Source organism: Pleurodeles waltl, chromosome 7, assembly GCF_031143425.1.
Source record: "Pleurodeles waltl isolate 20211129_DDA chromosome 7, aPleWal1.hap1.20221129, whole genome shotgun sequence".
Classification (NCBI taxonomy): Eukaryota; Metazoa; Chordata; class Amphibia; order Caudata; family Salamandridae; genus Pleurodeles; species Pleurodeles waltl.
This window is the reverse complement of record NC_090446.1, coordinates 1,171,903,923-1,171,917,824: the sequence shown is the minus strand read 5'-3', so window position 1 is coordinate 1,171,917,824 and position 13,902 is coordinate 1,171,903,923.

Here is a 13,902-nt window from a genome sequence, read left to right as displayed (position 1 = left end):
CTGCTCTTCCTGTTCTTGTGTGCATTAGCATCATCAGGCAGAGGAGAAGTGGAATCGGAGCACGAGGGAGCGGCATCTCACATGGCCCCGGAGGGCCATGCAACGGACTCTGATTTCACCAGTGAGACGGAGGGCGAGGGGGGCTCCACAACGGGGACCCGTGGAGACATCAGCGACACAGACACGTCCTCGGAAGGGAACTCCCTTGTGGTGGCGGCAACATCCGTGCCCACCGCAACAACAGGTACTGCCGCCACCCAGCGCACCAGCTCCGCCCTCCAAGCAGCCCCTCAGCGTTCGCCCCGTGCCCGCTCGCACACCAAGGCAGGCATCTCCTTCGCCCCAGGCACCTCAGGCCCTGCCCCAGTTACCCCTGCTGCCCTCAGTGAGGAGGTCATTGACCTCCTCCGGACGCTCATTGTTGGGCAGTCTACCCTTTTGAATGCCATCCAGGGGGTAGAAAGGGAGGTGCACCAGAGCAATGCATACCTGGAGGGCATTCATTTGGGTCAGGCTGCCCATCAGCGATCGTTCAACGCTCTGGCCTCAGCACTGACGGCAGCCATTGTCCCTGTCTCCTGCCTCCCTCCTCCAACTCCCTCCACCCAGTCCCACTCCCCTGTTCCTCTGCCTATCCCAGACACACCTACAGACCAGCCTGCACACACCTCAACACCCAAGGTCAGCTCATCCAGACATAAGCACCACACATCACACAAGCATTCACACAAGCAACAGCCACATGCAGACCTACCAACAGCCACTGTCTCCTCTGTGTCCCCCTCCTCCTCGTCTCCCTCCTCCCTCCCTGTGACATCTCCACTCACACTTGCATGCACATCATCAGCCACTACGTCCATCACCAGCACACCCACCAGAACACTACGCACACGTGCAGTCACCACCCCCACTGCCATTTACACGTCCCCTGTGTCCTCTCCCACTGTGTCTGTCACCCCCTCTTCCAAACCACACAAACACAGGCAGCCACCCACCCAACAGCCATCCACCTCACGACAGCCTCCAGCACAAGCACCTGCACCTGCACCCAAAGACAGCACACTTGACTCTCCTACAACCACATCCTCTTCCTCCACTCCCATACCCACTGCCCCTACCCTTCCCATTGCTCCTAAAAAGTTTTTCCTCTCCAAAATTAACCTCTTTCCATCACCTGACCCACCCCCTCCATCTCGTAAGAGTCCAATCAGCACCTCAGCCACCACAACCCCTGGACCTACAAGGACCATAGTCCAAGGATATTGGAGTCCACCACCTTCAAGGGCAGGTACATCGGCCAGCAGAAAAGGGACAGCCAGCCCACCCCCTGGGAAGAAATCCGAAAAAGGGAAGGCCCGGCGCGAGAGGACAGAGACGGCAGCCTCCACAGGCACTACCCTGGCACCGTCAGGAGGTGGGGTGCCACCTAGCACATCTACAAAGGGAGGCAAGGGCCACAGAGACTCACAGAAGGATGGCAAGGGCAGCACGGCCGACAAGTCCGGCAGCAGGCGAGCTGCCCAGGAGGGCCCAACCAGCCCCATTCCGGGTGTGAAGGAGGACACCCACGGGCACGGGACACCAGCACAGGAGGGCCCCGCAAGCGAGAAGTCGGATGGCTAGTGAACACCATATATTGGCCGGATCTGGTGCCCTGGAGACACATGTCAAGCACCGCTGAACAGGGCACTGCCGTCTCGGGAACCGCTGAACAGGGCCCTTCAAGACAAGCACCGCTGAACAGGGCCCTTCAAGACAAGAACCGCTGAACAGGGCCCTTCAAGACAAGCACCGCTGAACAGGGCACCGCCGTCTCGGGAACCGCTCCGCTGGGCCCTTCATCTCAAGCCCCACTCCGCTGGGCCCTTCCTCTCAAGCACTGCTCCGCTGGGCACCGCTGTCTCTGCACCGCTCCGCTGGGCCCTTCATCTCAAGCACCGATCCACTAGGCACCGCTGTCTCTGCACCGCTCCGCTGTGCCCATCATCTCAAGCACCGCTCCGCTGGGCCCTTCCTCTCAAGCACCGCTCCGCTGGGCACCGCCGTCTCTGCACCGCTCCGCTGGGCCCTTCCTCTCAAGCACCGCTCTGCTGGGCACCGCCGTCTCTGCACCGCTCCACTGGGCCCTTCATCTCAAGCACCGCTCTGCTGGGCCCTTCCTCTCAAGCACCGCTCCACTAGGCACCGCTGTCTCTGCACCGCTCCGCTGTGCCCATCATCTCAAGCACCGCTCCGCTGGGCCCTTCCTCTCAAGCACCGCCCCACTAGGCACCGCCGTCTCTGCACCGCTCCGCTGGGCCCTTCATCTCAAGCACCGCTCCGCTGGGCCCTTCCTCTCAAGCACCGCTCCGCTGGGCACTGCCGTCTCTGCACCGCTCCGCTGGGCCCTTCATCTCAAGCACCGCTCCGCTGGGCCCTTCCTCTCAAGCACCGCTCCGCTGGGGACCGCCGTCTCTGCACCGCTCTGCTGGGCCCTTCCTCTCAAGCACCGCTCCGCAGGGCACCGCCGTCTCTGCACTGCTCCGCTGGGCCCTTCATCTCAAGCACCGCTCCGCTGGGCCCTTCCTCTCAAGCACCGCTCCACTGGGCACTGCCGTCTCTGCACCGCTCCGCTGGGACCTTCATCTCAAGCACCGCTCCTCTGGGCCCTTCATCTCAAGCACCGCTCCGCTGGGCACCGCTGTCTCTGCACCGCTCCGCTGGGCCCTTCATCTCAAGCACCGCTGGCCCATTGGCAGAAGGGGCAGGCCCGGATCTGTGTCGGGCAGGGCTGCACGATACACTCTGGGCACCAAGACTCCTCCAGTACCAGTGGAGTCTGTAATCCACTTGAGAGACTGTGGCTTTGCACTCCCCAGGATGGCACAGTGGGCAACCCACCCACTGTAGAGACTTGAGAGACTGTGGCTTTGCACTCCCCAGGATGGCACAGTGGGCAAGCCACCCACTGTAGAGACTTGAGAGACTGTGGCTTTGCACTCCCCAGGATGGCGCAGTGGGCAACCCACCCACTGTAGAGACTTGAGAGACTGTGGCTTTGCACTTCCCAGGATGGCACAGTGGGCAGCCCACCCACTGTAGAGACTTGAGAGACTGTGGCTTTGCACTCCACAGGATGGAACAGTGGCCATGGAGGTACCTCGTGGATCTGGCGTCGTGGACTCATGTGGCTGAGGTGCCCCCCCTTCCCTTCCCCCTGAGGTGCCTGTAGTTTTGCTATCTGATGCCTCTGCAGTGTTCTCTCCAATGGATTCGGGTCTCCTGTGTGGGCTTTGCCCATGTGTTGAGGACCATTGGCCCACGTACAATGACTGAAAGCCAATTTTGACAGGACAATTTACATATGTGTATATAGTTATAAGATGTTCGAATAAATTTTTTACTTAGCCTTACAATATATTTGAATTTCATGATCATATTATTTTGTCTTTGCATTCTTCTGGGGAGTTTGAGGGGTGTCACTCTGAGTTGTTGCTCTGCATTGATGTGTAGGTAGTTGCCATTTACACGTCCCCTGTGTCCTCTCCCACTGTGTCTGTCACCCCCTCTTCCAAACCACACAAACACAGGCAGCCACCCACCCAACAGCCATCCACCTCACGACAGCCTCCAGCACAAGCACCTGCACCCAAAGACAGCACACTTGACTCTCCTACAACCACATCCTCTTCCTCCACTCCCATACCCACTGCCCCTACCCTTCCCATTGCTCCTAAAAAGTTTTTCCTCTCCAAAATTAACCTCTTTCCATCACCTGACCCACCCCCTCCATCTCGTAAGAGTCCAATCAGCACCTCAGCCACCACAACCACTGGACCTACAAGGACCATAGTCCAAGGATATTGGAGTCCACCACCTTCAAGGGCAGGTACATCGGCCAGCAGTAAAGGGACAGCCAGCCCACCCCCTGGGAAGAAATCCAAAAAAGGGAAGGCCCGGCGCGAGAGGACAGAGACAGCAGCCTCCACAGGCACTACCCTGGCACCGTCAGGAAGTGGGGTGCCACCTAGCACATCTACAAAGAGAGGCAAGGGCCACAGAGACTCACGGAAGGATGGCAAGGGCAGCACGGCCGACAAGTCCGGCAGCAGGCGAGCAGCCCACGAGGGCCCAACCAGCCCCATTCCGGGTGTGAAGGAGGACACCCACGGGCACGGGACACCAGCACAGGAGGGCCCCGCAAGCGAGAAGTCGGATGGCTAGTGAACACCATATATTGGCCGGATCTGGTGCCCTGGAGACACATGTCAAGCACCGCTGAACAGGGCACTGCCGTCTCGGGAACCGCTGAACAGGGCCCTTCAAGACAAGCACCGCTGAACAGGGCCCTTCAAGACAAGAACCGCTGAACAGGGCACCGCCTTCTCGGGAACCGCTCCGCTGGGCCCTTCATCTCAAGCCCCACTCCGCTGGGCCCTTCCTCTCAAGCACTGCTCCGCTGGGCACCGCTGTCTCTGCACCGCTCCGCTGGGCCCTTCATCTCAAGCACCGCTCCACTAGGCACCGCCGTCTCTGCACCGCTCCGCTGGGCCCATCATCTCAAGCACCGCTCCGCTGGGCCCTTCCTCTCAAGCACCGCTCCGCTGGGCACCGCCGTCTCTGCACCGCTCCGCTGGGCCCTTCCTCTCAAGCACCGCTCCGCTGGGCACCGCCGTATCTGCACCGCTCCACTGGGCCCTTCATCTCAAGCACCGCTCTGCTGGGCCCTTCCTCTCAAGCACCGCTCAGCTGGGCACCGCCGTCTCTGCACCGCTCCGCTGGGCCCTTCCTCTCAAGTACCGCTCCGCTGGGCCCTTCCTCTCAAGCACAGCTCCGCTGGGCACCGCCGTCTCTGCACCGCTCCACTGGGCCCTTCCTCTCAAGCACCGCTCCACTAGGCACCGCCGTCTCTGCACGGCTCCGCTGGGCCCTTCATCTCAAGCACCGCTCCGCTGGGCCCTTCCTCTCAAGCACCGCTCCACTGGGCACCGCCGTCTCTGCACCGCTCCGCTGGGCCCTTCATCTCAAGCACCGCTCCGCTGGGCCCTTCCTCTCAAGCACCGCTCCGCTGGGGACCGCCGTCTCTGCACCGCTCTGCTGGGCCCTTCCTCTCAAGCACCGCTCCGCTGGGCACCGCCGTCTCTGCACCGCTCCGCTGGGCCCTTCATCTCAAGCACCGCTCCGCTGGGCCCTTCCTCTCAAGCACCGCTCCACTGGGCACCGCCGTCTCTGCACCGCTCCGCTGGGCCCTTCATCTCAAGCACCGCTCCGCTGGGCCCTTCATCTCAAGCACCGCTCCGCTGGGCACCGCCGTCTCTGCACCGCTCCGCTGGGCCCTTCATCTCAAGCACCGTTGGCCCATTGGCAGAAGGGGCAGGCCCGGATCTGTGTCGGGCAGGGCTGCACGATACACTCTGGGCACCAAGACTCCTCCAGTACCAGTGGAGTCTGTAATCCACTTGAGAGACTGTGGCTTTGCACTCCCCAGAATGGCACAGTGGGCAACCCACCCACTGTAGAGACTTGAGAGACTGTGGCTTTGCACTCCCCAGGATGGCACAGTGGGCAAGCCACCCACTGTAGAGACTTGAGAGACTGTGGCTTTGCACTCCCCAGGATGGCGCAGTGGGCAACCCACCCACTGTAGAGACTTGAGAGACTGTGGCTTTGCACTTCCCAGGATGGCACAGTGGGCAGCCCACCCACTGTAGAGACTTGAGAGACTGTGGCTTTGCACTCCACAGGATGGAACAGTGGCCATGGAGGCCCCTCGTGGATCTGGCGTCGTGGACTCATGTGGCTGAGGTGCCCCCCCCTTCCCTTCCCCCTGAGGTGCCTGTAGTTTTGCTATCTGATGCCTCTGCAGTGTTCTCTCCAATGGATTCGGGTCTCCTGTGTGGGCTTTGCCCATGTGTTGAGGACCATTGACCCACGTACAATGACTGAAAGCCAATTTTGACAGGACAATTTACATATGTGTATATAGTTATAAGATGTTCGAATTCATTTTTTACTTAGCCTTACAATATATTTGAATTTCATGATCATATTATTTTGTCTTTGCATTCTTCTGGGGGGTTTGAGGGGTGTCACTCTGAGTTGTTGCTCTGCATTGATGTGTAGGTAGTTGTGGGGGGGGTCGCGTATGTGTGTGCCCGTAATCTTTTCTCCTCCCCCCTCCACTGTGTAGTAGGTGCAGTACTCACCGTTGTCTTCTGCGCCGGCGTTCGTGCTCCTGGTAGAGGAGCAGGTAGACAATAGCTGGTAGGATGTGTAGTTCTGGTTCCATGCTGTCCAGATTCCTCGTGGAGTGTGTAGAGGTGAGCGTTTTCCCGTTCGTAGTCTGTTTCTGCCGTGTTTTTATTGGCGGGGCTCCCGCCCCGGAAAAGGTGGCGGATTGGTGAGTTGTGATAGGGTGGGTGGTACATTGTCTGCCGCCTGTCTGTTGCCGGTGACCGCCGCGCTGTTTGTTTGTCCCGCCGTGGCGGTCGGAGTGTTAAAGTGGCGGTCTGTGTTGGCGGTTTCCGCCAGGGTCAGAATTCCATTTTTTTTACCGCCTGCCTGTTGGCGGGTTGTCCGCCGCTTTAACACCGACCGCCAGGGTTGGAATGACCCCCTTATTGCTGTCTCCCTAAGGGATGGTATGGGACATGTTATTTGGGGATAGTATTCCCAAAGATATACCAGATTGATGACTTAAAACAAATACCTAAGACGTCTGAATTACAACATCGTAGACAAAAATGAGAATCAGTGGCGGCTGTCATTGGTGATATATTTGGAGCCATAATCCCATCAGGAGGGGTTATCTTGAATTCTATGAAAATTCTAAAGTTGTCTACTATAGTGGATAACATGTTGACAAATTTTACAGGAGCCATACTCCTGATGGATACTGAACTTGCTGCAGAAAGAGCTATGACTCTTCAAAATCGGCTTGCTTTAGACATTCTTTTAGCAAAGAGTGGAGGAGTCTGCAAAATGCTTAATGAGCGTCATTGTTGCTCATTCATACCTGATAACAGTAAGAAAATTAGAAGCATGCTTACTAACCTTACTAGAGATAGTACAGATTTGAAGCAGCTGAAAGAACTTGGTGTTTGGGAGAAATTTGGAAAGGGAATTGCCCGAGTCGGGAGCTGGTTTACCAACATTTGGAATTGAGTACTTGCAAAAATTATGATGGGTCTATTAATTGTTTTGATTTGTCTATTAGGATTATGGGGGCATGTAAAATCAATGACAAAGTAAAAAGAAATTGGACTAAAAGAACCAGAAGAAATGAAGAAAACGAAAGAGAGAAAATGTTTAATGAAATATGGGAAAGCTCACATAAAGGGCAAGATGTTGAAATGCGTATTATGCGCAAAGTGAAAAATTAGATCAAAGAAAGATTTTTGTGATGACGAGCGTCATCAGAGGAGGGACTGAGAGAGCGTAATCTAAATATTACCTATTTTAGATGTGAAATGCTTATACTTAACAATGCTGCATTAATAGTCATAAAATATTATTAATTTGAATTGTATTCTAACGTACTTATAATAGAAGAGAATTATTGTACACATACTAATGTCGACTATACATTATTTTTTTGCATTAATCGAATATGTTAACACCTACGAAGATTGCATTTATTAGAATGCATAAGCCTTAAGTTAGCGTGAGCCGAAGAATTAGTTGTGTAACTCTCATATTAAAGCATATTTTTCTGTTTTTCCAGTGTGCTGACTTGCAAAAGGCCATGACCCAGCATGTGTTCTCTTCTTTGTTTTATGTAACAAACTTAGGTTTCTTCCCATACGCATGCTAGCTGCTTTAGTATAAGTTTTATACGTTTTGCAACAAATATGGAAACTTTCAAGGACAATCAACCATGGAAAAGAGAACTTTTGACCCGAAGACCGTGCCAAAGAATGAAGTAACCCCGGATGTGCCACCTACAAAAAACGTCAATTATGAAGACCAATCAAAGTGTTATAAATTATCGCAGGGTGAAAATTGTATGACCTAATGTATAATTTGATAGGTTAAAGATAGTGGGGTGTAGCGACTATCCAATAGAATTTTGGGGGAAGGTATTGCGAAAAAGGGATAAAAACCCATGACACAGGAGACTCGAGAGAACTAGATAGGGAATTATATCAATTGCATCCAGAAACTCTGTCACTCTGTATAGTGACTAGAGACTTAATAAACCATCCTCACCCTTAGTTTGCCCCATTACACTTTCCTCCTTATGAGGGAAGTGCCCCAGCCTTTAGATGAGATAGACTGATGATGATCTAACTGATGTCCTGAAGACGAAGACTGATCCTGTATGCTTACTTGACCTGAGGAGGGTAATTATGACAATTGCTATCGTAATTTGTCTATATGCTTTTTCTTTCTAGGTACCAACTGCTGTACTTTTGGATAGAATCCCTAGTCAGATGTTTTCTAAATTAGTGTTCTAAACTGTTTTGCATGAAGCCCAACATGCTAATGCTAATTAGTGGTTAGATTAGGTGTTCACTCTGACTGACATAAACTGACATGACTGACACCGTGCTATGCTGAACTGAGACGTATATAATGTTCTATGTACTCTGATCTGTGTATATCATATGTTAGTGTTTTAATGTTTGTCATTTTCGCATTGTCAAAATCTTATCACCGTTGCCATGTCGTGACTATGCTCTTTTGCTTCTTGGTTTTGAGATTAATATATTTGCTATTAGATTGTAATCAATAGGGAATAAAATTCATAAGACTTCTAATAAAGGTGTGGTTATTCGTGACTGAAAGGTCATGGTTGCGCCAATAGTTTAATCAATGTCTAAGGTGAAGTATATTGTGGTGATATATGTTGATAATATCATTGATATATTGCTTGACATATTGATCTGTTATCTCGTTCTACGGTGTCTCACCACTGGGTCAAAAGATTCATCGGTCTAAAACGCGTCCTAATATGTATAAATTGACATAGAAGGACGCGTTATCAGTTCCATACTTAATGAATCCCTCCAGACTGGCCTTCTCACACCCCACATCCCTCTCCATAAGCTGCAATGTGCGTTTGGAGTCCCATCTCGTGTAACGAAGTGCTGCACACCAGCTGAGAAGACCCACCTTAGTAACCTCGGGAAGCATCTGAGGAATATGGGGAACTTGTGAAGCATCTGAGGAATATGGAGACCATAAAGCATCCCCAGTACAGCTTCAAAGCCCTTCGAGGTCAGCTGTACTCTGTATGCCGGGTCCTACCAACCCCCTTTGAACAACTTCTTAATAACAAGTGCCTGAGATGCCAAATAATAGAGGTAGAGGTTGGCCATACCCAGGCCCCCGTCATATGGGGCCTGCTGACATTTACCTAGGCCTAGTCTCAGCCTGGATTTGTAACAGCAAAATTACGTCATCAAGGAGTCCATCTCCCTGAAACACTGGCTGGGCACTATCTGTGGGAAATTTTGAAAAAGGTGTGAAAATCATGGCAGAATCATCATTTTATAGAGTGTGATCCTATTTGTTACATTAAGTAGGAGGGCTTCCCACCTCTTCAGATCTGCTTTCATCTTCCAAATCAGTTGGGTGAAATTAAGGTTCCATTGCAATTCAGGATAAAGGGCGACGTGGATCCCCATGTAGCGAAAGATCAAGTGCCTCATGGGAATGTATGTCTGCCATTCAACACATTCCTGAGAAGGATGGCAAGACCAGCACCCATTCTGCATGATTAACACATAGGCCAGAGGCCGCTTCATTGAGCTAAAGAATAAAAAGGCAGCACCGGCCAGCCTCGGAAGGGTTAGACAGGAACAGGAAAATGTTGTCTGCATACAAAGTGATATAGTCATCATGGCCCATGTCCCATGTCTAGCCCTCAACCTGTGCATTGCAGCAAATGAGCCACACTAGCGGCTGGTTCACAAGTGTAAAGACTAAGGGGGACAGGGGACAACCCCACCTTGTAAGCCAGCCAACAGGGAAGGGGTTTGAGACCACAACGTTAATATGTACCTGCGTCATCGGACTGGAATAAAGCAATTTGACGTAGCCACAGAAATGGGTACCCAGTCTAAGACAGAAAATTCCAGTCCTCAAATACATTTTCAAAATCTATCAGCAGGAGAGCCATGGACAGTGTCAGGAGATGTCATTGTGCCAGTGCAACATGAAGCCGCTTCTGCCTTCATCTGGCATAAAGCCACACTGGTCAGGGTGTAGAGGGTAGTCAGAACTGTTTTCAGTTGAGTTAGTAGTATCATGGCAAAGAGATTGATTTCCCCATTACTGAGTGAGATAGAATGCTAGACAAAATAGGTGCTGAGTGGAGGGTTCGACTTCAGGATAACCACAATGGTGGCCATATAAAGTTCCAGTGGGAAATGGTCTATTATAGCGGCTTCTCTGTGAAGCATAAGCAGATGTGGCAAGAGAATATCCCTATATGAGTAACAGAATTCGGTAGGGCTAGGTGTTTTCCCAATTGACAGGTCAGTGATGGCAGAGGTTATCTCCTCAACCATAACTGGCTGCACTAAGTCATGTCTCGCAGCCCATGACACCCTAGGTAATGGAATGCTGTCCAACAATGGGAAGATCCATAGGGCATCTGGTCACAAACTGCTGCGTACAGTTGCTGGTAGTAGTTCGCAAATGTCTGAACAATAGCTTGGGTGAAGTGAACGGACATGCCCTCAGCATCCAACACCTCAGGGATCACACTGAAGGTTAGGGGCCTGGTGGCCAGCCAGTAAAGCAGCTTGCCATTCTTGTCTTCCCACTCATATATCCTCACCATGGAGGTGCACCTGACCCGGTGCGCCTCTTCTAGCGATATGTGCCAAATCTCAGTAAAGGCAACTGTGAGCTGGCATTAAGCCTCACCTTGGGTGTCATCCAGAAGTTGTGTTTTGAGTCACAGAGCCTGATCATCTAATAGAGACCCAAATTTGAACCTGTATTTTTCTTTCGACTAGAGAATTCTTTTGGCATACCCTCTAATGGCAGCTTTGCAGGCTGCCCACAAGGTGTCAGCTGACTCCGCGATTTCCCGATTGGTTTGGAAATATGCTGTCAGCTCTTCAGAGAGTGCTCAAGAGTAATTATTTTCTTTAAAATGCCATGTAATGAGGTGCCACATAGGTCATTGGGTAGGAGCCCTGGAGCCTAGATGAAGTAGCACAGGGGAGTGATCAGAAATCCCTCTGGGTAGAATTTGTATCTCTGAAATGTGCAAACAGTCATTAGCTGGCATGAGTATAAGATGTATGCGTGCATGAGAGTGATGTGCTGCTGAGGTGTGTGTTTGTATTGTTTTTGTCAGGAATGCCATAGTCTCCATATGTTTTAGAGACCAAGGGTGTCCAACATGCTGGACAGTTAATGGTCCCTAGCACACCTGTGCCTAGATGGAGTAAGTGTAGAATCAGCACACGGGTCAAAGACAGCACTAAAGTCCCCTCTAACCACTGTTGAGGTGCCTGGGAGCTCCATGATGGCAATTTGTGAGAGTGTGATAAAACTGCTCACTACCCTACGGGGGCATAGATCAGATTCAGGCCTTGCGACTGCACTCGGGTGACCGAGTCCTCCCTGAGCATCAGGGAGGACTTGGTTAGTTACTATGGCAAAGGACTGCTGAAGTAGAATTACCACCTCCCTGGAGCCCCACACAAAGGCACCATTGAAGACTCTATCATACACTTTATGGCGCAAGAAGGAGCATGAGGTACCCAGCAGATGTGTCTCTTGAAACATCGGAATTTTGGGAAGAAGCGATAAGCATAGCTCAGGACTGCGGACCGTTTAATGCAGTCTAACAGTCTATTAACATTGCAAGATAACATTTGGGAGCCTGTGAGGGTTGGCATGGTAGATAGATTAACACCAGTAAGGAGGGCACCTTGTTTCCAGCACTGGTGACAAGGCCAGTTATTGTCACTGCTATGTGTGTTGATACAGAGGATTTACTACATGTGTTGGTGTGGCATAGTGGAAGTCATAAAACAACATATACACACAAAATACAGTAGCAATAAAACAATATGAACCCCCTCATTCACCTCACCATACTTCTACCCCATAGGCATCTGTTGCCCTTATAACTCTAATATAATCTCAAAACATTATATAATTAAGACGTGAAGTGGTTGAGTCCCTTTCTCCTAGAAGGATCTTATGCTAGCTATTGTCTAGTGGAAGTTTGAATTGTGATGTTAGTTCAAGCTAGTTCTCCCAGCTTAACAAACACCCTGATGACACCCACTCGAGCTGTGGGATGTTAGCGATCTCCCACGTCATTGCAAACAGGCTGTAAGAGGGAATCCTCTCCAGAGTATGTAGTGTGCATCGTGGAATTTTGGGATATGAGGTCAGTTTGCAAAGCCTGGAGTGGAGCCTTTGACTGTGGTCCAGATATATCAGAACCTGAGGAGGGTGACCCGGCAGTCAAAAGTCGATGGCCTTTGCGAGAGTGGATTCAGATCCTCCATTTCGGTCAGGCAGCCATAGATTTCCTTTCTGGGGGCACTCTCCCAAAGGGTAGGGGAGAACGACTCAGATGATGTATCTGCCTTTCTTCGGTGAGCCATTCCCATGCGTCTACTGGTGTGTCAAAAATGTTTTGCCCTTGAAGACCACTTTCAAATATGTAGGGAAAAAAAGCATGTCTGACAAATTCTGGCCTTGAGTTTTAACCTTTGTGTATGACCTCTGTCTAACCTTCACTCCTCTAGTGTGGTCCCGAGACACAATTATTTCAGAATTTTTGTAATGCAAGTCTTTGTGTTGTTGGGCCTTGCAAAGGATGGAGTCTCTATTCCCAAGGTTGAGAATGTGAGCTATCATGGGCCTGTGTGGGGCTCTAGGAGCTTGCCTGGGTGTCAGTGCTCTTTGTGCCTGCTCCACCACAAACCAGGTGGCCAATTTGTCATCCAGGATCCAAGCCACTTTTCTTAGAACTCAGTAGGGTTCGGCATCTCTAAGACCTCAGGGAGGCCGGTCAACCTAAAAATGTTGCATCAAGATCCATTTTCGGTGTCCTGGGCCCGATCCTGCAGCTCTGCAGTTCGAGACATAGGGTGAGATACTTTCCATTTCAAGTTGTAGACGTTACTTTCCACCATTTATATTTGTCCTTTGGCCTCTGTATTTCTGCCAGTGACACTGCACAGGTTTTGGCACAAGAGCACCACATCTGCAATCTTGCTTGCAGTTTCTGCTTGTGATGGATGGATGGCTTATAGGATCATGGAAAGGTCCCTGATGACAGCAGGCAGTAGGATTCCAGAGGACTCCCCCATGTCAAGGGTACACCCCCTCTCCCCCACCAGACTGATGGTGAACTTGTCCATGCGAGTTTGGGAAGAGTGTGTTTGGTGAGTCTTGCCCTGCCCCGTGACTGTGGTAGTGGTGGTAACAAACAAGACTTGCCCCAGGTGCCCATCCCGCTTGCCCATTAGAATAAGGCACCGTGAGAAGCTTGGGCACCATTATGACCAGCAGGAATGTTGATGGCCGTACATACTTGATTAGGCAAGCAGAAAAGGGTCTGCATCAGGCCTATCACCAATCCAGGCCAGTTGTCCTGGTATCCCATTGTGAACGACCCCTGCTTGCATCTTCAATACTCCCAATTGGAAGTTGTCAGTCAATGCACCCTCCTGTTTCTTGCCCACTTAGGGCAGTTTGGTCAGGATGCAGTGGTTAATTTTGAGTTGCAGTCTCGGCAACCTTAAGTTTTGGGTCACTAGGAGCCCAGATGCCTCTATGTCGCAAGGAGCGAAACTGGTGCAGTCTACACTCTGGTGTCTCCTAGCCTATTGCTTTATGTCCACATCAGCTCCACAGGGCATGAGCAGGAGCGCAGCCCAGCAGTGAGGAGGCTCCAAAGAAGAGGGCCTACAGCGGTGTCACAGTCCCGTGAGGGCCACC